This window comes from Rattus norvegicus, chromosome 13, assembly GCF_036323735.1.
Source record: "Rattus norvegicus strain BN/NHsdMcwi chromosome 13, GRCr8, whole genome shotgun sequence".
NCBI classification, from domain to species: domain Eukaryota; kingdom Metazoa; phylum Chordata; class Mammalia; order Rodentia; family Muridae; genus Rattus; species Rattus norvegicus.
The window spans coordinates 46,698,640-46,726,144 of NC_086031.1; the positions used below are offsets into that span (position 1 = coordinate 46,698,640).

At 49.1% G+C, this 27,505-nt stretch overlaps 1 protein-coding gene across 23 annotated transcripts in view; it reads right to left on the reverse strand.

Annotated features, from left to right (window-relative positions):
• The window catches only part of Nfasc (neurofascin), a 186,621-nt gene that overhangs the window by 149,271 nt on the left and 9,845 nt on the right, over window positions 1-27,505 (reverse strand). Inside the window, exon 1 of one of the 23 annotated variants that reach the window (XM_063271969.1) lies at window positions 2,217-2,577. The gene's annotated coding sequence lies outside the window, so the exon portion shown is untranslated. 23 annotated transcript variants of the gene reach the window in all.

Sequence of the window (27,505 nt, forward strand, 5' to 3'; positions counted from 1 at the left end):
GTACAGAAGACAGCTGCCACAGTCCTCAGAAGGAAAGCTGCTGAGTGGACATCAATCCAGGGTCCAGCCTGCAGGAGTGCTCTGCTTAAAGAGTAGGTCTCTCCAAGCTCTCTATGGAAGAACATTCCACACAGCCCCTCTCCGGCAGATCCTCAGACAGTATTCTTTACCAGAACAGTCCTCTCTGTCATCAACCCCTGAGAAGTCAGGATAAGAGCTTCAAGAACATATGCTCTTGGGGCCTGCTACCAGCTGTGACATTGGACGGCATGCTAATTTCTCTCGCCTCAGTTTCCTTGATTCTAAGGTCAGTACTCTTGGCATTTAGTCTAGGCTTTGCTCGGAAGTTACCTGGCAACAGCCAGGCATGCTTAACTCACTATAAAAGGGGCTGCTTGGCCCCTCCTCGCTCTCTTGCTCTCCTGCCTTTGCTCCCTTACCCTCTTCCCCCTCTCTTCCCATTCCCCTCCCCTCCTCCCCTCCTCTCCACATGTTCATGGCCAGCCTCTCCACCTCCTCCTCTTCCTCCTCCTCCTCCCCCTTCTCTCTCTCTCTCTCTCTCTCTCTCTCTCTCTCTCTCTCTCTCTCTCCTCTCTCCTCTCTCCTCTCTCCTCTCTCCTCTCTCCTCTCTCCTCTCTCCTCTCTCCTCCCCATGCCCTGAATAATCTCTATTCTATCCTCAAGGGGAAGGGATGCTTCAGTATGGATCCACAGAGGTACCCCTTCCCCCACACCGGCACCAAACATACCTTTGGTTTCTCCTTTTTTATAAAACACAAGGATGGTGAAAGTTGTTGAGAGGGCTGTGTCTGAGTCACTTGTCTCTGTTGATCATCCAGGGCTGAGGGAAGGGCCTGTCACAGGGTAAGACCTCAGTGAACAGAAGCTAAAGTCCTGACTGTGTTACCAACACAGGGCAAGGCCAACTTGCTGGTTCCTTCCAGTGGACCATGAGCCTTGACTTCAGAGAAAGAACTGACCAACAACTTGGCCTACTTTGGTTTTTATGCAGAAGACCTTGTCTTGTTTCCTAATCCTTCTAGTAACTGCTCCTTACAACTGACAAGCACGTGACAGAGCCAATAGTTCCCACTCTTGCCCCTCAAAGGCCTGTCAGAGGTCATTGGGTCATTCCTCCAAACCAGGTTTCCTCCAGGCAGCCTATGGTTGATTGACAAGACAGGCCACTACCTCTGTAGGCAGAAAAGCAGGTGGCCTGGCATGTATATCACAGAAACAGCCTGCTCCCTGGACGGGTGGGGTGGAGTGTGTGTGTGTGTAGGTGGGGGGAGGTGCTACATTGGACTGCGGGGGCCGGGAGAACTGAGATTGTGTTCCACATCTCCTCCTCAGGCCCCATAGAAGCCGGGTGAGGAAGTTTGTGCTCTTCTTTGTGCTCCATGGTAAGGGAGCGTCCTAGACCTGTTCCTGTTTCCTGACACGGCCCTTGGGGGAAGACTGGACTGCCTTTAAAAGACCAAGCCCTCAAGGGTCAGCAAATAATGCAATGTTCCTCCAGTGCTTGGGATCTGTTCTTTCTGAACCTAATTTGGTCTTTCTGAGGAAAAAAAAGAAATCACTGACTCTCCAATCCAAACAACCTTAAAGTCACTGCATACAAACTTGTGCCTCAAGAAGCCGGAAGACAGGAGACTCTGTCTTCTCCCTTCCTCTCACTGGCATACCTCCTCTTACACAGAGACATCCAGGAAGGGGGTTTTCTGCCTCTGAGGAGAGCTGCCCCCAACAACAAAGGCCAGGGGGGGGGCCCTCAGATCCCAACAGAGCCAAGTGACTCAGACCTGACCAGATTCTGGCTCTCTATTCTCATTCAGAACTGACAGGAAGTAAGGTTTCTCAGAACCCGTCCATGTTCTCTTCCCAAGAAGCCAACTGACAAAGACTTCCCAAAAGTAGCATCTCTACCCTGACACCCAGAGGCGCCGACACCGAGCCAGACAGCCTCGGCTCAGGGAAGGGGCAGCTTGGGATCTGGATGCCCAGAGCAAAGGCTAGAGAGCACCAGCAGAGATGCTTACCCAGGAGAGACTACAGACCCTCACTGTCGCTCTCTGCCTTCTAACCTGGCAGGTAATCCTGACCAAACCACCCCTGGGCTAGGGTGTCCCAGCATACACCTTCCAGGAGCCTGGAGGTCAGAGTAGAAGGGGGAGGGGTGAGCAGGAGTTCAAGAGTAAGGAGAGTTTACCACCTACCTCTCCTGGCTTGTCCGGAGTCTCCACTGGTGGGTGCCTTCCTTAGGGACACGTTGATGCTGAAAGCTAGCCTTTCTTAGGCCCTAGGCCATCCGAAGGAGCAAAATCGAGCCTGAGTAGAACCCTAGCTAGCCCCTCTTCCCCGAGTGCTGGCCTTCTACAGAGCGAAGACAGCAGCCCTACCCCAGGAGGAATCAAAATCATTCCTGGCGGCCCCTGCTCTTTGCCGCTCCCACTTGCCACTCTCCAGCCCTGTGTAACATAAACAGGGCTTTATTATCTCAAGCCCACCATGTCCTCTGAGAGTTCTGTAAATGGAACACCACACAATAACTTGTTTATTAATAACGACTTGTCCCCTCCCTCAGCCTGGCTCACTCACTCACCGCTGCGTCCCCCCCCCCATACATAATGAAGGAACTGTGTGGCCTGTGACACAAGCCAGGCTGTGCTCTTCAGGCCGAGGGGATAGATGGAGAGAGGTACCAGCCTGGACCAGGCTCCTTAAGGTGGGGGTAGCAAGGAGCAAACCCCTGCTAGAACTCAAAGACATCATGTTGTGTGAGGCAGTGTTAGAGCCAGCCCTGCTCTATACATAGCAGGTCCTACGCGAGCCCATGCCAGGGTTATCCAACACCAATCCTGTTCTATCCAGGGCAGACAAGGTTCTCCAAAGCCTCCGCCCACTGGCCCACTTCTGTGGAAAAGTCTGGGCACAGACCTCTCTCTTCCATTCAACACCCCATGACACTTCTGCTGACCGAACACCTCCAGTCCCTACAGTGGCCCTTCAGGAACAGCTTCCGACTGACTGCCACACTGTTTTTCCTTCTGATGGGCAAGTTGGGGTGGGACACGGGTTCTCCAAACCCTCCTCTGGAGAGCGGGAAGTCTAGAACATTTAAAGGTCTTAAAAATGTTTGAGCCCTCTGATCCGTGAAGTTCATTTCTGGAAGTGGATGTGAAATGAAAACTCAAGGCTGGCAAGAAAATTCAAGTCAGAGCTCAGGCGAATACAGACCTCAGAACCTGTGGGAGCAGCGTTCCAGGCCCTCTCGGACTCTGCACGGAACCTGTGCGTGCTTTGACCTATCCCCAAACGACAGACAGTTCCTGGTGTGTTTTAAACAATGGGCAAATCATTGCTCTTCTGTATTATTTAAGGAATAACGGCAAGAAAAGGTCTGCACATGTTCATACAGACAGACTTTTTTCTGAGTATTAGTTGTACTCATAATTTCAAACTCACAAACACGAAACGATATTGAGAGAGAGAGAGAGAGAGAGAGAGAGAGAGAGAGAGAGAGAGAGAGATTAGCTATTGGTAGGGGGAAATGACAATTACACTGTATCCACAGTTTAAAAGAAAATAGAAATTATAAATTCTGAAACCAAAGGAACCTGGCTCCAAAATCTGCTTCTGTCATTTACAGACTGACTGACTTTAGGCAAGGTACTGTGGGCCTTTGTTCCCTTATTTACGTGTTAAAGTACACGGATTCAGGAAATGAATGAGGTATATGGTGAATATTTTAAAAGATTAAACTTTTATCATCACAGGCAATGAAGCCCAATGATGAAACAGTGTACGATAATACCTTAATAAAGTAAAAAGCAAGTGGGAAAATAGAAGGATAGTCATTGGGAGTAAAAATACAGAAAATGTGCATTTTCTCCTTTATGTTTCTATCTTCTAAATTTTCTGGAAGGGATATAAATGGCCTTTGTCCACAGGAGTATGGTGGTTAGGGCACGTTGAAGATGGTGGCCTCAGCTTTGTATATGGCCTTCCCTTGGGACACAGTCATCCGAGGTGGCCTGTCTGCCCACTGCAACAGACACCAACAGGCTCAAGGGCGTTTGCCTTTGGCTCCTCCTCTAAGCCCACATCTTGTCCCAAGCCCTTCCACTCCTCTGGCCTACAGCAAACACGGCTAGTGACATTTGTGGGGAACAGGGAGTTGGAGTAAACTATATGGGGTGGGAGGGTTGGCTTAGGGATTAGAGCGGAAATGGAGTAGGTGTGGGGGTGGGGGTGGGCAGCTAAGTCTGTCCTCTGCAAAAGCAGCCCCTCTTCCAGAGCGGTGGAGTGGAGGGGCTGACGCCCATCCCGGAGTTAGCCTATGTCAAAGAGAGACAGATAGGGAGGACACTGTGTGAGCATTCAGGTGGCTGGGGAAAAGGGAGCCACAGAAGGCAGCTGCTGCACCCCTGACTCTCTACTTTCCCGATGCAGGCAGCTCAATGTTTCTGCCATATTTCGCCATTGCCCTGGCTTTTTTCCTGGCAGCCCACCAGCCATCTCTCAAAGCCTCCTGGAGGTACATCTCCTTTCCCAGCCTTGGGAGCTGACTCCCCAGAATGGAAATGGGGTTGGGGAGAACAGAAGTGGAGAGGACTGTGGACAGAGAAGAGAGCTGCCAGCCCACCTGAATGTGGGTCACATTCGCAGAGACAGCAGGCAGGCCAATTCAGAATGGCTGCAGTAACAGCTGGTGGGCCTTGGAGGAGCACTCATGGCATCCTGGCCAGGCAGCTGAGTTGTACCCAGCTTTGCACCCTCAGGGTCGCTCGCCTTCTGGCCGTAGCCCCTCCCCCTCCAGGTGACCTCATGTATCAAGTCCAACCTTTTGACTTTTTCATGTTGGGATAAATCCGAGATACCACGATTTAAAGGATGGCTGGCTTTTGTGGCCAAAGACTGCTAGGCAGAGGTGACAGGGCTAAGCAGAGCAAGCCAGAAACTCTCCATTCTTCCTGTCAGATAATAGGTAACCTCTGGGTATATACTCTGGTCCAGTTCGGAAGTCAAATGTTTTTGTAACAGAAGGCAGGGTCATGGTAGATTCTGTCCGAAGAGCTTAAGCAGAAATTGGGTAGCCCCTTCAGAGCTGTAGAGAATCTGACACTGAAGGGCAGTGGGCTACAACCACCCCTGAGGTTTTTTCCAGGACTGAAACCTAGAGTCCACAGGTTGGCAGCAGCTGTAGAGAAGTCGGGCATTGAAGTTAATGAGGTAAATGTACTATTGTGACTGTCTACTTGATAGGACCGAGAAAAGGAGCTCAAAGAAACACATCACTGGGAATGTGTGTGAGGGTGTTTACAGAGAGGGCTAAGGGGAACCCCCCGCACCTTCCCACCATCTGTGGGCCTGGATGGAATCGAAGAGAAAGGGGGAAAAGCCCTTGTAGACATCGTCTCTGCTTCCTGGCTGCTGGGAGGAAGGACATGATACTCATGGCGCCCATGAAGGGGGCAGCAATGTTGGCCTCTTGGAAGAGCTGAGTAGCTAAGCACTGGCGCAGATGTAGCCCAGTGGACAGGTCCGTCATGGCGCTGCTGGAGGAAGAGAGCAGCCCAGGTCAGAAACTGGTGTGGCAGTGTGCACCAAAGCCAAGACACAAGTATCCCGAGGCCTGGCAGCAATGCCTCCATCCAGCAGAAAGCAGTACGTGTGTCCACAAGGAACATTAATGAAGACTAAGACCTATGAAACGTTTAAGTAGCCAAGACAACCCTGAAACAGAGCAAAGTCAGAGATTTCATACTTCACCGTCTCAAAACTTAAAAAGCCATGGTGAGGAAATCAGTGTGCTCAATCGAGACAGAACAATGGAACTGAACGGAGAGGCCACAGATCAACGTATACGGTTATGGACAACGTATGTGATAAGAGCCCCGGTCTACCACTGGATCAGAGAGGAAGAGTGTCATCAACAAACGGCACTGGGACAGCCACATTGTCACTTGAAAAATAAAAATAAAGTTGAACCCTTCAGTATGCTTCAGTTATAAACAAAAATTAAGTAGAAATGGATCTGTGACCCGGATATTAGTGCCAGAACCACAGCACTCTGATGATAAAATAAAATACAGCTCCAGCGTCCTTGAGTGTGAAAAAAAATGATTCTTCAATGTGATGCAGAAGCAATGAAAGGGAGGGGCTGGATAAACGGGGCTTCATTAAAACATCTCTGCATCCATAGCTTATTACCGAAAGGCGGAAGAAAATCTACAGAATGGGAAAAAACTTCTTCTCAAATTGTATGTCTCATAAGAGTTTAATGCCCAGAATCTATAAAGACTCAACCATGAATGAAAAAGAGATGTCGAAAGATTGTCGCTAGGGAATGAAAGCACAGTGGGGCACCACCACAAGCAGAGCTATAATCAGTGAGAATAACAGTGTTGGCAAGGAGAAGGCTGGGGCTCCCCTGCACCCCTGTGAAAGCAGGAAACGATGCAGCCGCTGTAGGAAGTAGTCCTTTGGTAAACTAAACAGAGAGCACCTTCACCCCTAGATGAAGAGTCCAAAAGAAGAGAAAAAAGGAACCGGATATCTACACATGAATATTCACTCCAGTATTCATAACAGCAAAAGGCGAGTCCTACTCCACTGTCCGAGAGCAAGAGGAAAACACATCTATACATCTATATGACCCCGCCATTGTCTTGGTTAGGGTTTTACTGCTGTGAACAGACACCATGACCAAGGCAACTCTTATAAAAGAGGACATTTAATCGGGGCCGGCTTACAGGTTCAGAGGTTCAGTCCATTATCATCAAGGTGGGAACATGGCAGCATCCAGGCAGGCACGGTGCAGGAGGAGCTGAGAGTTCTACATCTTCATCTGAAGGCTGCTAGCAGAATACCGACTTGACCAGACAGCTAGGTCGAGGGTCTTAAAGCCACACCCACAGCGACACATCTACTCCAACGAGGCCACACCTCTTTTTTTTTTTTTATTATTAACTTGAGTATTTCTTATATACATTTCGAGTGTTATTCCCTTTCCCAGTTTCCGGGCAAACATCCCCCTCCCCCCTCCCCTTTCTTATCGGTGTTCCCCTCCCCACCCTCCCCCCCATTGTCCCCCTCCCCCCAACAGTCTAGTTCACTGGGGGTTCAGTCTTAGCAGGACCCAGGGCTTCCCCTTCCACTGGTGCTCTTACTAGGATATTCATTGCTACCTATGGGGTCAGAGTCCAGGGTCAGTCCATGTATAGTCTTTAGGTAGTGGCTTAGTTCCTGGAAGCTCTGGTTGGTTGGCATTGTTGTACATATGGGGTCTCGAGCCCCTTCAAGCTCTTCCAGTTCTTTCTCTGATTCCTTCAACGGGGGTCCTATTCTCAGTTCAGTGGTTTGCTGCTGGTATTCGCCTCTGTATTTGCTGTATTCTGGCTGTGTCTCTCAGGAGCGATCTACATCCGGCTCCTGTCGGTCTGCACTTCTTTGCTTCATCCATCTTGTCTAATTGGATGGCTGTATATGCATGGGCCACATGTGGGGCAGACTCTGAATGGGTGTTCCTTCAGTCTCTGTTTTAATCTTTGCTTCTCTCTTCCCTGCCAAGGGTATTCTTGTTCCCCTTTTAAAGAAGGAGTGAAGCATTCACATTTTGATCATCTGTCTTGAGTTTCATTTGTTCTAGGCATTTAGGGTAATTCAAGCATTTGGGCTAATAGCCACTTATCAGTGAGTGCATACCATGTATGTCTTTTTGTGTTTGGGTTAGCTCACTCAGGATGATATTTTCCAGTTCCAGCCATTTGCCTACGAATTTCATAAAGTCGTTGTTTTTGATAGCTGAGTAATATTCCATTGTGTAGATGTACCACATTTTCTGTATCCATTCCTCTGTTGAAGGGCATCTGGGTTCTTTCCAGCTTCTGGCTATTATAAATAAGGCTGCAATGAACATAGTGGAGCACGTGTCTTTTTTATATGTTGGGGCATCTTTTGGGTATATGCCCAAGAGAGGTATAGCTGGATCCTCAGGCAGTTCAATGTCCAATTTTCTGAGGATCCTCCAGACTGATTTCCAGAATGGTTGTACCAGTTTGCAATCCCACCAACAATGGAGGAGTGTTCCTCTTTCTCCACATCCTCGCCAGCATCTGTTGTCCCCTGAGTTTTTGATCTTAGCCATTCTCACTGGTGTGAGGTGAAATCTCAGGGTTGTTTTGATTTGCATTTCCCTTATGACTAAAGATGTTGAACATTTCTTTAGGTGTTTCTCCGCCATTCGGCATTCCTCAGCTGTGAATTCTTTGTTTAGCTCTGAGCCCCATTTTTTAATAGGGTTATTTGTTTCCCTGTGGTCTAACTTCTTGAGTTCTTTGTATATTTTGGATATAAGGCCTCTATCTGTTGTAGGATTGGTAAAGATCTTTTCCCAATCTGTTGGTTGCCGTTTTGTCCTAACCACAGTGTCCTTTGCCTTACAGAAGCTTTGCAGTTTTATGAGATCCCATTTGTCAATTCTTTTTTTTTTTTTTTGGTTCTTTTTTTTTTTTTTCGGAGCTGGGGACCGAACCCAGGACCTTGCGCTTCCTAGGTAAGCGCTCTACCACTGAGCTAAATCCCCAGCCCGTCAATTCTTGATCTTAGAGCGTAAGCCATTGGTGTTTTGTTCAGGAAATTTTTTCCAGTGCCCATGTGTTCCAGATGCTTCCCTAGTTTTTCTTCTATTAGTTTGAGTGTGTCTGCTTTGATGTGGAGGTCCTTGATCCACTTGGACTTAAGCTTTGTACAGGGTGATAAGCATGGATCGATCTGCATTCTTCTACATGTTGACCTCCAGTTGAACCAGCACCATTTGCTGAAAATGCTATCTTTTTTCCATTGGATGGTTTTGGCTCCTTTGTCAAAAATCAAGTGACCATATGTGTGTGGGTTCATTTCTGGGTCTTCAATTCTATTCCACTGGTCTATCTGTCTGTCTCTGTACCAATACCATGCAGTTTTTTATCACTATTGCTCTGTAATACTGCTTGAGTTCAGGGATAGTGATTCCCCCTGAAGTCCTTTCATTGTTGAGGATAGCTTTAGCTATCCTGGGTTTTTTGTTATTCCAGATGAATTTGCAAATTGTTCTGTCTAACTCTTTGAAGAATTGGATTGGTATTTTGATGGGGATTGCATTGAATCTGTAGATTGCTTTTGGTAAAATGGCCATTTTTACTATATTACTCCTGCCAATCCATGAGCATGGGAGATCTTTCCATCTTCTGAGGTCTTCTTCAATTTCCTTCTTCAGTGTCTTGAAGTTCTTATTGTACAGATCTTTTACTTGCTTTGTTAAAGTCACTCCGAGGTACTTTATATTATTTGGGTCTATTATGAAGGGTGTCGTTTCCCTAATTTCTTTCTCGGCACCTCTTAATAGTGCCACTCCCTGGGCCAAGCATTTGCAAACCATCACAGTCATAAACAAGAATGAAGCGGCTGGGCATGTGGCTCAGCGGGCACAGTGCTTGCCTGGGTGGATTTGATCCCCGTCATCATGAATAAGTGGAGAAAGAATGAAGTTCAAACTCATGCTAGAACATGACGAACCTTCAGAGCATTATCCTGGGGCTGGAGAGGTGGCTCAGGCGTGAAGGGCACCACTTACTCTTCCGAAGGGCCCGAGATCGATTCCCAGCACCCGCACAGCAGCTCACAACTGAGACTCCAGGGGATCCAATGTCTTCCATTCTATAGGACTCTGTGCACATGCGGAGCGCGCAGCTCATAAAATAACACACGTAGGCACAAAAATAAAACGTAAATAAATGGCTTAAAAATTAAAATCTTAAAAAAAAATTAAAATCTTTTTTTAAAAAAAAAAAAGTATGCCAACTGGAAAGACCCAGACGGGAAGGGACAAAGCCGGTGTTATTTCATGGCTATGGGTGAGCCGGAATAATTGAATCTGTGGAGATGGGAATTAGAGCCGAGCTATGAAGGGCCTGCACGGCAGGAAGCAGGTAGTGTAGCTGCTGCTTGGTGGCCCGCAGGTAGCCGGCACAGGTCTCTATCTGCAGTCCTTGGGAAGTCGACAGTCCTAACTGCTGCCCAGTGCCCAGGATCTAGAACACGCCGCTGTATTTATCATAAATCCGAAATGACTAAAATCATTTAAATGTCTCCATATCCACAATTTCAAAATAAAAGGGAAAAAAAAAAGCTGCAGCATCCTGCCCGGCTTTTGCCATCAAGCCCCAAATATATGACCCCAAAGAATCGGCTGCTGGGCAAGTGTGTTGGGAGAGGCTGCTCTCTGGGGGCAGTGTTCTTCAACCCTTGGAGTGAGTTACTGTGGTGATGAGTGGCCAGGGTGCCTGTACTTGGCTCTGAAATTCCGCTGACCTTCATCTACTTTCAGTCCTGGTTGCAAATGAGGACAGTGTCACCAGCCTCCTACGCCTCCCCCTGGGCTACTGACTAGATCACCATCTCCACCCCTGCTAGCTTCCGGCTTTGAACAAGGAGAAGACCCACTCCACCTATCTGGCCAAACATCCCTGGCCTAGTACTTGGCTCAAAGCTACTTTCCCAGAAAGCTGGCTAAAATGCTTCATTTTTAAAGGGCATCCCTGACAGTCCAGGTTACCGTAGGAAACATTTAGAATGTTCGAAATGTAACTCACCAGGTACCACCTGTGTTTCTCACCAGCCCACCTTCTTTTCTAATCGCCTACCCCTGCCACCACCCATAGAAAGCAACACAAGCAGCAGCGTTCTCTGTATGGTCCCTTCCCAGCCAGCCTCCCTAGGGATCCTTCTATCCTTATTAAGATGGGACACCTGGGGCTGGACAGAGGGCTCAGTGGTTAGGAGCCTCGACTGCTCTTCCAGAGGTCCTGAGTTCAATTCCCAGCAACCGCGTGGTGGCTCACAACCATCTATTTGAGATCTGATGCCCTCTTCTGAAGAGAGCAACAGTGTACTTGCCTACAGAAAATAAAGAGGTTAAAAAGAAAAAAGAAAAGAACTTTGGACATGAAGATGGGACACCTGTTCCGAGCCTAGGTTCCTCACTGCCTCCCTACCACACTTCCCGGCTATATTTTAGGCTTCATCCCACTTTAAACACCTGAAAGGTACATCTTTCTTTAATTTCCTAAAGGCGCACATAATTCAATATCCATTCACAGCAGCCTCTTTTTAAAACCAGCCTAGAAAGCTGCCTCTTCTTTCAAATGAATTGGAATTTATACATTTAAATGAGTGGTGTCTTCTTCAAAGAGGTCCCCTGGGAACCCATCTAAATAGCCGACAATGCACCGGCTCAATCTTAGAGCAGAATGGTTTTTTTTTTCCTCTCTCTTTCTTTTTTTCAGCTCTCTCTGTGGTAGTGCCTTCAAAGCCTTTTTAAAGGGCCCCCACGGAGGTGTGACTGCATCCCATCTGAGTACAGGAAATCTTCCTTTTCCCTTAGGTTGAAAGATGGAGCGAAGGTTGGGGGAGCTGGGGAGGGTGTGGTGCAGCTGGGGATACTGTTTGGTGTCAAAAGCAAAGAGAGAGAGAGAGAAGCCTTTGTGGCTACCGCCCTGGAAGAAGATAGAGTCTACACAGCGGCTCCCCTAAAGAAACAAATGTGCAGCTTGGGGCGGTGGTAACAACAGCAAAAAGGGTTGAAAAAGGGCCAGCTGGGCAGCTGTCGTGACACGCCCTTAAAGTGTTCAACCCCGTTACTCCTTCTTGACCAGGGATTAGGAACCAGAAACTTCTCTCAAGTGTCCCCAGTCATGAGCCCGAGGGCAGCACAGGTAGTAAATGATCTCCAAAAGCAGACATGACGGACGAGGTAATCCAGATCAGCCAGTTCTCCAATAGTTAAACACCAAATCACCACGTGACTGGACACTCTAACGCTGTGTGTGCCCCCAAAGGACGGAAAACAGTGTTCAAACAGAAACCTACACACGAAAGCATTCATAGCAGCACCTCCTACCTCAGAAGGGACACCAAGAGCCTACCGGCAGATGATCGGATAAACGTGCCTACAGCCAAGACATCAGGTACCCATGCACACTGGATCAACAGCTTAAGCCTTGCAAACCAAACATAAGGAGCGAAAGAAACCAGATGCCCAAAGTTAGGTTATGAGATGCCAGCTATGTGAAACGTCCAGAGACAGAACAAGTGGTTGCCAGAGGCTGGGAACCCAGCAAAGGAAATGACTGCTTAACTAGCAGAGGGTTTCCTCTGGGGTGCAACAAACATCCCTGGAACTAGACGCCAATTAACTGTGCACTTTTGCTTGGTCCAAGAAGGCTGGCATGGGAAAGGACCTGGGTTCCAACTCCAGCACTAGGGGGAAGAATATTTAAATGTAAATTTTATATACATAGATTTGACTACAGTGGGTTGGTCTGATACTGCTTGTATTCAAACGCTAAATTCTGTACCCCCCAAATCTGGTTGCTCCAAGATGAGCAGATCCTCACATATACCAGCTTCTGTTGTAGAACCCTTGCCCCTTACTCAAGTTATCTGTGATTGGTTAATAAAGATGCCTATAGACTATAGTTGGGCAGAAGAGGTAGACGGAGCTTCAGTTCCCAGACTTGGGGTCTGAGACAGGAACCACGAGGGAGGAGAAGAGGAGGAGTAGGGAGGAAGGTAACATGGAGTAGGCAGATCCTTGACAGCTTGGCCGTGAGGACCAGCTGTTGGAGTAGGAATGGCTCAAGAGGAACACAGCAAGTGACATCTCAGGGTTATTGACAGGGAAGCAGAGAAAATGTCGGAGAGGGTTGATATCTGCCCAGCGCTAGTGCTTTAAGGCGTATTATAAACATATAGGTGTGTGCCTTTTATTTAGGAACTCAGTGATCAAAGGTGGGGTAGAAATGCCCACATACTATTTACACCAACATTTTACCATGAGAAAGAAAGGAGAAGTGCCTGTGCTGGATTCTAGTAGGAGAGGTCTTTAAACCAGACAACGGCAGCTATGGAACCCAGTTAGTAACTCTGCCAGGCAATAGGAGTGAGGAGGCAGAAAGTACAGAGGACGCTGCCCAGCAACGATCAACCCAGCGCCCTCACTCTTTACAGTTTCAACCTATCAGGCCTTGTCGTGAACACTGATGAGGATAATGGGGCCAGAGTGGAAAAGATTCCCAGGGGAGGGGCAGGGGGCGACTAAGCAAAGTGAGAGGGGGACCTTTAGAGCAGCCGTGGATCCCACTCACCCTGAACCTGCCTCACATCGTGGCCGTCAGCTTACAAACTGCAGGCCGCAGAGGGTAAGGGAAGAGCTGGAGGACATAATACCAGTCTTCCCACAGCAGCTGGTTGTCGCCACAGCTACCCAGCCTCCCTTTCCCCGCTGTCTTCCCTTCCTATCCGGACCCCCACTGATGGTCACAGATGATCCTGGTGTGTACCTGCAGCCCAGCTATGGCCTCGTCAGAGAAGCACCGGCACACGGCCGCTGAGCCTGCTCACCAGCAAGTCCACCTCCCTGGCAGCCTCCAGCCCAGAGGTATAGCTCCCTAATCTTTATGCAGAAGGATTTACCAACACAGAGGAAAGAAAAGACCCTTAGCAGCAATTACAAGACTAATGCTGTGAAGTTCTAAATGATCATGACAGGCCCAGGTCTCTCGTTAGTTACGAAAGCCAGTGAATCCGGGGAGCAGCAAAATTCTAAAGTGAGACAATAACTTGAAATTTTCAATGGTCTCGTTTAGTGTAGCTGTTGGAGCCAAGAGGGCCCCTGGGAAATATTGAGAGAGAAGCCAAGGAAGATGCCTGCTCCTGGCCTTCTGTTCATTCATTCTGTAACCACACAGAAATCTGGGCTCCTACTGTGTGGTACCAAGATAAAGTCCTTGCCACAGCAATTACCGGGGTAGAGTGTGGGACGTGGACTTTCCAGTTAACTGCATGCTGCTAGAGTCTTCCCACCAACAGAGACCAGGGCTGGTTGCTGCAGGCAGCAATGGGAGGATGCTCCCCTCATAATGTCACTCTGAGCCAAGGGGACCTGGTACAGGGAGCAGAGCATGGCTAAAATCAGTGCAGTCAAGTTAGCCACCAGAAACGTTGGATGAAAAACACCCAGTGTTCTTGTGCTAAGGCAAGAGATCGGGGGTCAGCCAGTGAGAGGACCCCTTAGTTTTGACGTTTTAGAAACAGAAGATCATAGATCTGGTGGAGAGCGAGTTGCCACAGTCATTGAGGGCTCAAGCTCCCAGCAGTGAGCTGACATGTAATGGAGTGAGCCCAGGTGCAGGCAATCTCTACTTCACACAAAGTCTCTGAAAACACAAAAGAAATGAGAGAGAAGGAAAATGTCAACTAGAAAGCAAGGAAGGAGAGAGAGAGGGAAGTGGGAGACGGAGCTGGGTAAGGAGAGGATGCTCGGAGAGGTAACAGGCAAGCAGGCCTGTTGCCATGGCAACACCTTTCCTGCCTGGTACCCGGGAATAAATTATTGATCAGGGATAGTGGTTCTCTCCCCTTCAAAGCCAGCCCCTGGTGCCCTCTTCACTGCCATCATCATTCTCGCCCCCACTCCACTTGCTCTGAATTTGCCTTAGTGAGTCACTCCGAGACCCAACCGGAGTCCAGAGAATCACAAGGTCTTCTCCACACGCCCCAGGCTGTCCCTTGTCATCACAAAGCTTTGCTCTTCCAGCCACCTGTTACAGACGAATTATGTTGTCTTCAGACTCCTGTTGAAATGCTAACCCCGGGTAAGCGAAGAAATACGCAGTTACTATTGTGGGCTCTAGTCTAATAATAGCCTGGTATATACTGGGGTATAGACAAGCACAGAGAGAAAAGGGTGTGAAGACACAGAGAAAGTGGCTGCCCAGGACCACAGGGAGAGCTCTCGGAGGAAATCATCCCTGGGAACATCTGTATCTCATACTTTAGCTTCGAATGGGAGGAAACCAGTGTGTGCATTGAAGCCACCTGGTCTATGGTATTTGTATTGGGTGGCCCTAGAAAACCTAATTAGGAACCCCTGAAAGTCATCTAGAAGCTTTGCAGGACTGAAAACAATCTCAAGGGGTCAGAGGGCAGTGAAATGCCATGTGTTCCTGCCATGGGCTCCAAGGCAGAGGCCACAGGAAAGGCAGGGCAGCCAGCCATAAGCCTAGCCACAGCTCTGGCAGCAGATAGGCAGGGACAGACAACATAGGGGCTAGCACTGGTCCTACATCACGAACTGTGCAGTTTCTGGGGGTTCCACCCTCTAGACTGAGAAGACAGGAGACTGAAGGCAGAGTGAGACACGGGGAGAAGGGAAGCCAAGGCCCCAGGCCCCTGCTGGGTGGATGGGCTGGGACTTATTTTCAGGAAGATGGAGAACCTACTGTCCCAAGGGCAGAGATGGAGGAGGGACCTTAGCTCAAGCCAACAAGACCAGACAGTTCCACACAGTGTCAGTGTGCCTATAGAGTAGCCCAGCCACTGTGGGTTACAGGATGGCAGGGACTTCGGCATGGCCCTCAGTTGGCCAACAGTATCCCCTGAGAACCAGGAACAGGCAGGCATTACTCACACAAGCACTGTGCCTCTGTTCAGCAGCACCCTTTAGGCCACTGAAAGTGCACCAGCAAGGGACTAGAGAGGGAGACAGTGTATGAATACACTTCTGTCCAGCTATTGGCTATTGGCATCTTTATTTGCCAATCAGAAATAACTTGGGGACAGGGTCACTTGGGTCTACCTGATGACTCCAGGTCTTAAGGGCCCACATTTAGCCTTACAATAGACAGCAAGACCAGACTTCATAGGATGAGGCTGCAACACAGCAAATCTAAGTCAATTAATTGTTCACTTTAAATTCGTTAGCTTTTTTTTTGAAGAACGTACTGAGAATCGAACCAAGGGCCTCATACATGTGAGGTGAGTTTTTATCACTGCACTATAGCCACAGGGTTTTCTTTTTGAGACAGGGTCTCAAGACTGGCCTTCAGCTTATGCTGTCTATTTGGGTGTTGGAACTTCAAATCCTCCTCCTCAGCCTCCCCGTAGCTGGGATTACAGGCACGCACCAATAGGCATGGCTGAAATGGTTGGTTTTGTGGCACAAGAACTGAGCCTTGGCAAACTATTAGCTTTTAAAGTTAAGCACTGTGTAAGGGGAGATCGTTACCATCCTCTCTCTGTCTTTGCCTACACAACAGGGGGATTTTGTGCATGCATCCCTATCCTTCCTCATATAGCAGGGAGGCAGGTTGGATCTCCCCAGTTGAAAACGTTCTGAAAGCTGAACTGTGAACATCTGATGTACTCAACTGTACTCATGCTGCAGCTTAGACACCGAAAAGAACATGGTGCTAGAGTCATGTGGATGGATTTTCCTTCTATTGCTCCTTTAGTGACTGAGCATGAGTCCCAGAATCCTGGTTAAGGGCCCTCAGTCAAAGCACCTAGCAGTACTGTTAAAGAGACTGAGATGAAGGTCTCCAGGCAGGGACGGCACTAGGGGAACTAAGACGGCACTGGGAAAGCACACACTTGCTGATGCTCCATGTGCTCATAATTATGTCTTGCATGGTAGCCTCAGTACCTCAGCATCCTTGAAGGTAGTGGGTCTGAAGATCAGTTGCCTGGCTACCAGAGAAGGCTCAGCAAAGACTTCCCAGGGGAGCAAACAGCTCCTTCCTGAGCAGCAGTGTTGGAAAAGGACCTTAGCTAAATAGACTCAACTCCTTATGCCTGACAGACGAGAAGAAAGATTCCAGACCAAGTGGACTGGTGCTAGGATGAACTCTCTGCCTCTCTCGGAGATATATGACTGAGTAAGGGCTAGGCAGCCCAGAAGGACTGGAGAGGTGTTTGTTCGTGTCTACAAGGACAGGAGTGAAAGGACTCAGCAACCAGAGGGTTAATCCCAGGGTGTGCAAGGATGCCCTCCCTCCTTACACTGCAGCATCTGCTGGGAAGCCACAGGTAATTAGGACAGCTTAGAGGATTTCCTGGGTCAGGAGGTTGGAGGAGGTAGTCTAACTGGGCTCTATCAGACCAAGCTCCCAGGGCCTGAGCTGGCCCCTTCCCCGTTTTTGCTGGGTTAAATGCTAGCCCAAAATGAAGGAGCCCAGGCGGCACAAACAGAGGTAGGTGAGGCTACCTACATGCAGCCCTGCTTATAATACATCTCTTTAATAAGCCTAAGGCCAAGTAAGAGGGAAAATGAGAGAGAGGAAGGGAGGGAGGGAGGGAGGGAGGGAGGGAGGAAGAGAGAGAGAGAGCGCACATGCAGAGGTTGGTCCAGGAATTCTGTTCCTGCTGAATCTTCAAGATGAAACAGGAAACCAGGTGAGAGAGAACAGTAAAATGACAGCTGCAAAGGTTGGCCTGTTAGTTGAGGTTAGCCTGGTGGTTGAGGTTAGCCCGGTTAGGCTAGAGGGCAAGTCTTAGCTTGTGAGACAAGTCAGCTCACCCAGAATTCCCCAGAAAAAGAAAAGAAGCCATGCAGAAACCCTAAGGCTAGCTCTGTCCCCTCTCTCCTCTCCTCCTCACAATGGGTGGGAGCCAAAGAAAGGCAGCCTTCTGAGAAGCCCAGCAGAGAAACTCATTCACACCCACACCATGGGGACTCCCTTCCCCAAGTGAGGAAACCAAGGTCATCAGAGACTTCTCTCAACTTGTCACGACATAGGGAAGTCTGGCACAAACCTGACGTGAGACCAGGAACCGCGTGAACAGCTGAGCTCAGGACACACACACAGCAAAGGTCCCCCACAGACAGGATCAGAACACAATAAACCTGTTCAAGATCAGAAATCTTGCGTTTCCATTGCTTCGTGAAGACACCCCAAAAATACCCAGGAAGCCTGAGACAGGTCTAGGTATAGAGGGTTACAGAAAGAAAGCTCTAAACTTGTGGTCTAGGAGGCCACACAGCCCAAATGAGGTCTCGGTCTCTCTCCCTCCCTCCCTGTCTCTGTCTCTCTCTCCTTTCCTCCCTCTATCCCTCCCTCCCTCCCCCAGAGAGGGCAGGTGGGGAATGGATGGCTGAAATTGATGATTAACATATAAAAGTTCAGGCTAATGTGATTATGGAAACTAAAAGCTATCCTCAATTATCTGCAGGAAATGTCGGGCCCAGGTTAGCTTCCCTCAGAGCCTAAGCGTATTCCAAGCCAGCCACTTTCAAAGTGGATTCCCAAGTACATAAAAGCATTTGTTTTTGGTCTTAACTGCAGAGAAATTAGGAAGGATAATCTAGGTGCATTTAAAAAATTGCATCAAGTCATTTGTTTCTAAACCGAATGCGAGCTACAGATTATCTGGGGTGGGCTTCCTGGAGTCTGCTGCTGTCCATCTGTTACTCAGGCTGGTAGGAAGCTGCACAGGGACTGGACTTGTGGAAGAGCTTTAGATACTGGTGTTAGGGGGAACCCAGGTGTGCCCTGAAACCAAGTCCATGGGAAATTCTCAGAACAGACCAGAAGACTTTTACCTGCCCACAAACCCCAGTCCTCATTCAGAGGTCTCTGCAGCCACCCCTAAAAGTACCTGAAATTTGCTTGTTTTTAGTCTGTTGCTTTATTTTAAGACAGGAGCTAACTATGTAGCCCCAGTTATCTTGGACCTCACCGTCAGCCTGGCTGACCTCACACTCACCGGTACCTCCCTGACAGATCATTTGGATGAGGCATGTCCAGGAGTGTCAAGAGCCCCAGGGCACCACACCAATACTCCTGTGAGTCCCAGGACCAGGCTCTATGTACACCTAAGGACTAAATTTCACTAAAGAAATTGTATCTGCAGCCGGAGAGGGCTACACTTGGGTCTGAGTCTTTGGCAGCTGCCACATTAGATAATGGATCAGTCATTGTCCCAGGATCAAAGTCGACAGCATGCCCAAGATCTCAAGATCCCCAATGTTCCATCGGCTCAAGTATCCAATGTTCTAGTCGTTAGAAAGCTCTTTGCCGGCCTGGAGAGAAAGTTGCTCCCTGAGAAAGGAGTTCCCAAAGAGCATGTCCAATCTTATTCCTGACAGCAGTCCAGGGCTAACAATGTGCCCATGCCTGTCCACTGTACCCCTAGGGTTTCCAGTCCCCTCAGGACCTTAGAGCCCAGAACGGCAGAGCCAGGAGGGTCCAGAGACTTCTCTCTGATGTTTCTCACCTTTTCATCTTTGAGTCGCCCTGGAACCTGTGTCTGTTTGAGTTTTGTCTGTTAGATACTTATTTATGTGCATGCGTCTCTGTGTATGTATGTGCACATGTGTGTGCGTACCCACGGAGGCCAGAGAGGTTCCTTTGGTGCCAGAGTCACAAGCATGTGTGAGTCTCTCTGCATGGGTGCTAAGAAGCAAACTCGTCTTCATGATTGAGCAGTGAGCACTCTTAACTACGGAGCCTTCTCTCCAGCCCTGTTTGTTCTTGAGACAGGGAGGGTCTCACTCTGAAGCCCAGGCTAGACAGAGTTTCACTGTAGATTACAATTCTCCTGCTCCCCACTTCCTGAGAGCTGGTGTTACAGGCTTAACGTGACATCCTTACATTTAAAAATACAAATACGTGGATAACTTTGGTTATTTTACATTTAAAATATGTTGTTTTGGATCAGTTTGGGTTTTTTTATTCTTACAAAGTATTATTTAAATATATTTATTAATAATTATTATACCCATAAAAGCAAACTTTAACTTTTCTTCCATTTAGAACAGGCAAATGCTGTTTTTTTTTAATTTTTTTTAGATGTCCGATTACACTAGGCTCAGGGGTTGAACTACATTCTAATAGCTTTATCAGATATTAACAGATAAAAATAACCCAAAGCTTCTACCATACCCATATCCGGAAACTCACATATTTGCAGCTGGGTATGTTTTCAGACATGTTTCTGAAACTGACTGGTGCTGTGTTCACAGCACATCCTTAATAAAGATATTCACTTCCAAGAGATGAAAGTCCACTTTGGACGTAACTGTCACCTTCCAAAGTACCGGAAACAGCCTGATGCTAAGGAAGGGACTGCTGCCAAATGAGTACCGGGTAGTAACCACCGTCAAACATGTTTGTGAAAGGTTTGGTATCAGACTCCTCCTGAACTCCCTGAAGCTCCACACGGCAGGGCGCGGCAGGTAAGAAGCCCCCAGGGGTGGATGTGCCAGGGACGGCTCAGCTCTGTGCACCCCTTACACCCTCTATGCAGAGTCTCCTCAGGTGAATGAGAAGAGAGACGGCTTAGTGGCTAGGGGCAGACGAGGATCTTCAGGAACCAGCTTTGGTTCTCAGCACCACATGACACACACAACACACGTGCATGTGTGTACCTGGTACACAGACATACGTCTATGCAGGCAAAACGCTCGTACACATAAGAAAGCAAACAAACAAATAAATTTTAAGGTATTCATTGAATAAGAGCAGAAACCAAATCAAATACTGCCCCAAGCAATTTGAATGTCCCAGCGCCAGAGTCACACAGGCTGGGCAAGGAGTCTCGTTAACTACCACGTCCTTTCTTACTTCACTCAACTTTCTAGAAGAAATTGAGGCCCAAAGAGGACGGTGAGCTGGATGAAGTAACCAGCTAAGTCAGCCAGAATTAGTATTGGGTCTTCTGGCTCCAAGTTCTCTCTTCTCAAGATGTCCCTTAAGGAAAGAATGGTCCCATTCCCCATGGGGGGCAGGCAGTGAGACAGTGTCACCAGGTCAGGCAGGAAGAGTGGAGTGTCTGATGCCTATATGTATGCCCTTGGGGTGGGCACACCTCTTTTCCCATAGAAAGCCCTTGGTAAAGGTCTCCTGAGTAAATAAATGAATGTGTGAGTGAGTCTCCGGAAAGGACTCATCAGGGGCAGGATCTGGCTCCTGCCCCAGAATCTTGCCATGACTGTGCTTGTCCACTTCCCAGAGTTGAGACAGTTTCCGTTTCAGGGAAGGAGGCCCACACCTTCAGCTGCTGGCATTTCCAAGAGCAGAGGACCAGAGCATCACAGGGCTAGAGCACGGAGCTGGGAGTCAGGGGACCTGAGCTTGGTCCTCACTCTAGACCTGCAGAGTTGGTGTCACCTGGGAACTTTACACGAATGCAGTCTTGTTTTGGGCTCCAATCCTCAGAGACTGGGGTGGACAAATGTGTGCTCCCACAAGCCCCACAGGTGACCTGGATTTACATCCGTAGCTAGAGCTACGGGCCACAGAGCAGCCTGCCGAGGCATCTCTTGCACAGTTTTGACAGTGTCTGTCGCAGCCTGGACAGTGAGAGGGAGATGTCCTTGACAATAACCAGTATCAGCAGTGACAAGACACATCAGTTCTCCCAGGTACCAAGCACTCACGTTAGCACGTCTTGTAAAAGAATAAATAGTTCTGAGGAAGCCGTTATCGGCATCAGAAACAACCAGAGAGTGGGCTGCAGCATCGCGCTTGGGATGCCCACCAAAAGCCGGCCCCAAGGGCAAGCTACGGGTATGACATCAATACAGACATATGTTAGCTCTGGGTTCCAGCATTGTAAAACACAGCAAAGCGACTCACGGCTAAGAACACTGGTGTAAGCCACGCAGGCCGGAGCTGCTCCTGGCTTTGCTCAGTGTCAGCAAGTCCCTTCCTTGTGCTCACTCCCTCTGCTCCCAGGCAAAATGAAGGACTTGACCCCAAACTGTCCCCAAGCATCCAGCGAGGCTGGTCTTCCTTCTGTTGGGACTCAGCAAGAAGAAACGAATGTAGGGTAGACCTCTTGTCTGGGAAAGGTTCTTCTCACGGACTTAAATGTCATAATCATTCTGACTAAGAAGTTTTTAATCCAAGCCCCCATTGCCATTTCCTAGTTGGGCGACATTGGGGGAGAGCCTCTCAAGTCCCCGCACTTCAGTTATGTGATGTGCCACTCAAGGAGGACCGCTGACTACATATCAAAGGTGGAGTGGGGTGAGTTACCTACAGCACAGAGCACGCTGCCTAGCACAGGGGAAGCTCTGAATGCCTGCAGCTGATATCCTCCCGTCTCACCATTACTATGCGGCTGCTCTGAGGTAAAGGCCATGACCTGTCTCTAACCCTGGTGGTCAGACCGAGTCACTGTGGTCAGTATAAACCATATTGAGTTCTCTCAATCTTGGACTCACACTACTGGAGACTACACTTATCTTTTCAAGAGACTTAACACCTGCCTTTCTCTCTCTTGTACACACACACACACACACACACACACACACACACACACACACACACACATACACAGAGAGAGAGAGAGACAGAGAGACAGAGAGAGACAGAGACAGAGACAGAGAGACAGAGAGAGACATAGAGACAGACAGAGAGAGACAGAGACAGAGAGACAGAGAGAGACATAGAGACAGACAGAGAGAGACAGAGAGAGAGATGGACAGAGAGAGAGAGAGATGGACAGAGAGAGACAGAGAGAGAAAGAGAGAGAGAAGCCTTTTACCAATACCACTGAAAATTCTATAGCAAGAGTTGAGCAAGTGCCAACTGCCCAGCTGTGGCTGAATATATAGCTCATAGCAGCTTCCACAGAGGCAACAATGAACAAGCTAGAGATAGCCAGTAGCCAGGAATGAGGCAAGAAAACAATGGGCTCTTCCTAGGCTTAGCTACCAAGTCCCGTGGCTGCTGAGGCCAGGCCCTGGGACCCTGCCAGCCCTGGGAGAGTACAGTGCTGGTCACATGGTGTTCTGGGACTTAGTCACTGGAAGAAGTCTGTCATTGGGTGATTGTTCTCCATCCCCCATTTAGAAACACTGGCCCTGCTTCACACTAGACAGACAGACATCCACAGGCAAAATCTGGGCTTGCCTCACCTTGCCTCACATGCTGGGTGCTCAACAGATGATCTGGGCTGTGGGTTTGGCAGCAATTACACTGTGCCTTAGTGTACCAACTTGATGTGGCCTAGGAATAAGATAGCTTTAGCTCACAGGAAATGGCTTACTGTGGGAAGTAGACTCCAAACCCACGTCCTGAAACACTCCTACGTCTGTTTGTCTTTCCTGGGTCATTTTCCACATCCTCCCTAGGCTCTGTTTAAATTCAGAAGAGCCATTCTGTCTTCCTCCCCATCTTTGACCCTGTGAGTGTGGCCAGCATGAAGGAAATGTAAGACTTGGCTTCTGTAACTTCGTTGGGAGCAGAGTCAGGGCCCCACCTTTCAAGGTTCCGCTCCAAAGGCCCCTCGGAGTCTTTCTAGAGGCCTCCGATCAAAATGTTCCCAGTGGCTGCTAGGCTGCGGGAGTTCTTGGGTGGGGCCCACTCAGTTGCATTACATTTCATTATCTTGCGGAGGGAGCCATCTGTGTGAGCATAAGCGAGAGCCGGGAAAGCTTCCCCAACTAGGGTACAAAGTTTTTACAAAGTGAGACCTCTTTGTCTCCTCTGTAATTCTCATGGTGCATACAACTGGAGACCTAGCCGAGGCTCAAGGATGTTTTGATTGCCGACCAACACCACCCTGGTGCTCCTATTAAGCTGCAGACAGGAAGCGGTGTGGGGAATCCTAACTTTCGAGTGTAAGAGGCCCCGTGGCCCTTAGGCACTTTTATCCTAACAACTCCATCCCAGGTTTACTGATGGAGGTACAGAACATTGAAGTCATTTGCCAAAGGTCACAGTGACTCGAGTCCTGGGTTAGGACCAGACAGTCTGACTCTGAAGCCCCTGCTCCTACACTGCAGGCACTCAAGCTTTTCCTACTGTGAGCTTGGAAAAACAAACCTGGGGAGAAGATCAGGGAAGAAGCAGAGAAACCATGTAGAGCCACATCGGGCCTAGAAACGCACAGAGAAAAGGCATTAAAAGCATGGGCAAGTCGGCGTATGGGAGGGTGTGAGAGTGCACATTGGATTTGCAAGAAGAAAGCACCGGGAGCCGTGGATGTATTCATCTCACACTCTAGTTTCCTGCAAGCGCATGGGGGTTAATTATCTCAGTAAAAATTTCAATAATGAAACTAGTAATAAAAGAGCCACAGTCCCAGCAAGTCTTCTCATCACCGAGGGGTCACTGACCTTCTGGTCTGTCCCAAAATACCAGCATCTGGAGACCCCAAGTGAAGCCAAACAATTGAGGACAGGCGTTCTAGGGTTTAGGAGGCCCCCCACCCCAGCTTTTCCTGGTGTCGTCTAAAAGCTCCCTCTTTGTTTCCCAAGGTTCCGGGAACACAAAAGAACCATGGGATCTGTTCAGAGATGATTGTCCCAGTCGGGATTCAGAATGAGGACAGCCCTGGTCCCAGCCCTGACCCAGTCCCATAGCAGGCCTTCCAAACCTTCCGTGGAGGGCCCAGACACAGCACTCACAGCTGTGTGATCTATCTACCGCCTTTAAGCTCAGTTCCTCCAGACCAATGTTAGGCACTTCCAGCACCCACGTGTGTGTACCCCTAAATGCCAGGGCAGCCCAACACCACACCGATGGCCTTAAGGCTTGAGGGCAACCAGATGGAAGAGAAGCAGCCCTGGGTGTCACCAGTCAAACTCGTCCCAACCCCAGAATACAGTAGGCTCAATGCTGTGTCCCACAGTACTGGGAGCAGGTGGTACAGGAACAGCGAAGACATTGGTGGCTGGAAAAGTCAGCACCTAAACCTAACCTCCACCATCAAACTGGCCTTCACGTCTTGCATGGAATGAATCGTAGGTGACCAGGCTATGGGTAACGGGGTACCCATTTGTATACCCCAGGCTTACTGGGAAATCTACTTCTGCTGTGGAAAGCTGGCCACATATAATCAGAGAGAGAGAGAGAGAGAGAGAGAGAGAGAGAGAGAGAGAGAGAGAGAGAGAGAGGAGAGAGTTCTAAGGAACAAAAGACTCCGGGGATACCACAGAAATGGAGCTTTAGCCAAAAAGCTACCCAAGCAGAGCCACATAACCCTCCATGCTGAAAACCACACAAAACAATTCGCACCAAAACTTCCCTAAGTCCCAGATGACATTCTACAGATCCTGACTGAGGAACCAGTATCCAGCACAGAATGTCACAGAATACCCAAGAGAAAAGCCAGCCAAATTAGAAGATAGTCAGAGAACAAATACAGCTCATCGCCTATCCGTGAAGAATGTCAGAGGGATTAAATTAGCCTGAACGTGGGACTCGCCTGATAAGGTCCCTCATTAGATAACTGTCTCAGGCATAAAGGTATAAATGGACCAGCACCTGAACGGGGTGTCCCCTCCCTCTACCAGACCATGCAAACTGGCCCTCCTGCCCCTTGTACTGACCAGCCTAGCCAAGGTAATTTCTGCTAGGATGTGTTCTGTGACATGGGCATCGGCAGGCACCCGAAGCGAGGAGGGTGGGCAACAGGAGAGCAGACATCATGGCCTCCTCTCACTACTGGAGATGGGCAACCTGTTGGCTTCTACCCAGGGTGAGGCACTGACGGCACACGGTGGAACAGCCTGATGGCGTCACATGTGGAAGCCAGGTGGACAAGGGGAAGCCCAGGGGACTGTCTCCCCTTGTCTTTATTACTCTCTTTTACTACCAGAATGAAAAAGAGAAACTAGGCAGACAAAACACATCAGACAGGTTCAGTGGTTCTGTCAAGCAGAGAGGGCTCCCTGGGGCAGCTGGTGTCCCTTCAAGAAGGTACCCCTGTCTGAGGCCTCAGTCTCAGACACTGAAGTCGCTGAGGACTTCAAAGTGGCTTGATAGTACGGCACCAGCCTTGGATGATACCCGTGCTCAGACTCTCACACTCTCAACAGAAGGCTGGACTTCCTGGGGTGCCCAGACCTCATCACTTGCAAGCGACCCTTGGCCAAGGAAGGGACCATTAGCAAGGGCAGAGCTGACAATTGTTATGAAATATAATGTGTCGAGATGGGTCCATGAGATGAGCTATGATTATGGGACATTCAAATGAGAAAGACCCAGATCCATCCCATCTCTGACACAAGTGTGCAATGCCTGGGTCTAATAGGGACACAGCATCTAGTTCAAGGGTTGTCACTCAGTAAAATGACACGCACACTTAAATGGGTCTCTAAAGTGGGCACTGGTAGTTCCATTCTTAACCCGAGAGAATTAAAGCCAGAGAGCATCAAATAGCTTGTCCTACACATTAGCCGGGATGGTCAGGTCCCTACTCAGTAGCTTTCCTGCCAGTCTACACTGGAATCATTCCCACCCACTCACAGTTCCTGGCCTTGCTCTTTCAAAGAGCTGAGTTAGCCTGCTCTAAACAACCAGCAGCAAAAACCAGAGCCACCAGTCCACATGGGCCATGGCGCTAAGTGACGGGTCTTAAGTATCACATAACCAGCTGAGAAAGGCTCTTGTGTTGACCGTGAACTCCTGTGGTCCAAGCACTAGCCACATGCTGCAGGATACAGTTTCCTGGGTCAAGGAAGAGAGAGGCAGACACAAAATAAAGAAGAAACCCAACCAGCAAAGTAAGTTGTATAATACTCTATCCTGGAAGGCCTGCATACACACCAGAGCATGGCTGGTCTAGCCTGCAGACCTTGGGAGTGATGAGGTGGGGTGAGCCTCTGAGTCAAGGTCTTGTTGATGCACAAACTCAGAAGATACATTCTTTTTCTTTTTTTTTTTTTCTTTTTTTTTCTGGAGCTGGGGACCGAACCCAGGGCCTTGTGCTTGCTAGGCAAGCGCTCTACAAGCTAAATCCCCAACCCCAGAAAATATAGTCTTACATCTTGGCAGGATTCTGTTTGGCTTACAGACCCCTCAGACCCAGTCCAGATCTGCTGCTTCTGAGTCTGTGTTCTAACAGGATTCCAGGTATGTGGAGGTCTGAGGAGCACAGTGGGGGAGCCATGAGGAGACCCCTCTCCAGCAGCCAACAGAGAATCCCTCCCCAGTTGCAGCTGAGAAATGCAGTCCACCTTCTCCTGGCCAGGCAGCCCACCCCTTAGTAACCAGAGAAGGGGTGTGGGGTAACCTTTAGGGACTATGTCTCCTCCAGCAATGCACCTGGACCTGAATCTGGGAACTCCGTGTCTTAGAACTGTGAGAATCTCAACACACCCTCTGAGGCCAAGAGGGACCTACCGGCCTGTCACCGTTTTAGCAGTGAGAAGCAAAGGGAGCTCCCCGCTTGTACACTGTCCTCCTTCCCACCGTCCCCTCTAAGCCCTCTCCAAAGCTCTCTGCATGGAAGAGGGGAGCTCAGGATAGCACTGCCTTGCTTCACCCCAGTAAGAGAGACCCAGCTCCCTGATCGCCCATAAAGACAGCACTGTGGATTCAGGCATGGAGCTGGCTGGTACCAGCTACGCTCGTGAAGGAGGGAATCCTCTGAGATGGCCAGACAGAGACACATACATCATCCACCCTCCAGCATCCTGCACTCCAGCCCCCATCCGTCTCCAGGCTAGCACGTCTGTCTTTGTTTCTATCTGTGTGTGTGTGTGTGTGTGTGTATGTGTGTGTGTGTGTCATTTCTCACACGTGCCTGCCTTTGCATTCCCATGAGACCGGGAACAACCATACCCTGCTCCTCTTTTGTCACAGCCCACAGTACCAAGCATGGTGACTTACCCCGGCAGAGGCTCAATAAATACCATTTGTATTCGCACGTTTGCTCTTTCAAGGGGTCG